Source organism: Embiotoca jacksoni, unplaced genomic scaffold (genome assembly GCF_022577435.1).
Source record: "Embiotoca jacksoni isolate LCO1_2020_lvr unplaced genomic scaffold, fEmbJac1.0.p SCAF_88, whole genome shotgun sequence".
Classification (NCBI taxonomy): domain Eukaryota; kingdom Metazoa; phylum Chordata; class Actinopteri; family Embiotocidae; genus Embiotoca; species Embiotoca jacksoni.
Genome location: NW_027185445.1, coordinates 307,501 through 307,762, shown reverse-complemented (window position 1 = coordinate 307,762; position 262 = coordinate 307,501).

The following is a 262-nucleotide window of genomic DNA, read 5'->3' as shown; positions in this document are numbered from 1 at the left end:
TCAAAACACAGTTTCTATGAAGTGACATTAACTTCCACAACTGATCAATTATTGCTCTGGATATTGATGAGCGGTGGCTCGGTGGGACACCTTGGACTGCGATGGACTGACTCGGCCTCCAACAGCAGTGGGACACCTTGGACTGCGATGGACTGACTCGGCCTCCAACAGCAGTGGGACACCTTGGACTGCGATGGACTGACTCGGCCTCCAACAGCAGTGGGACACCTTGGACTGCGATGGACTGACTCGGCCTCCAACA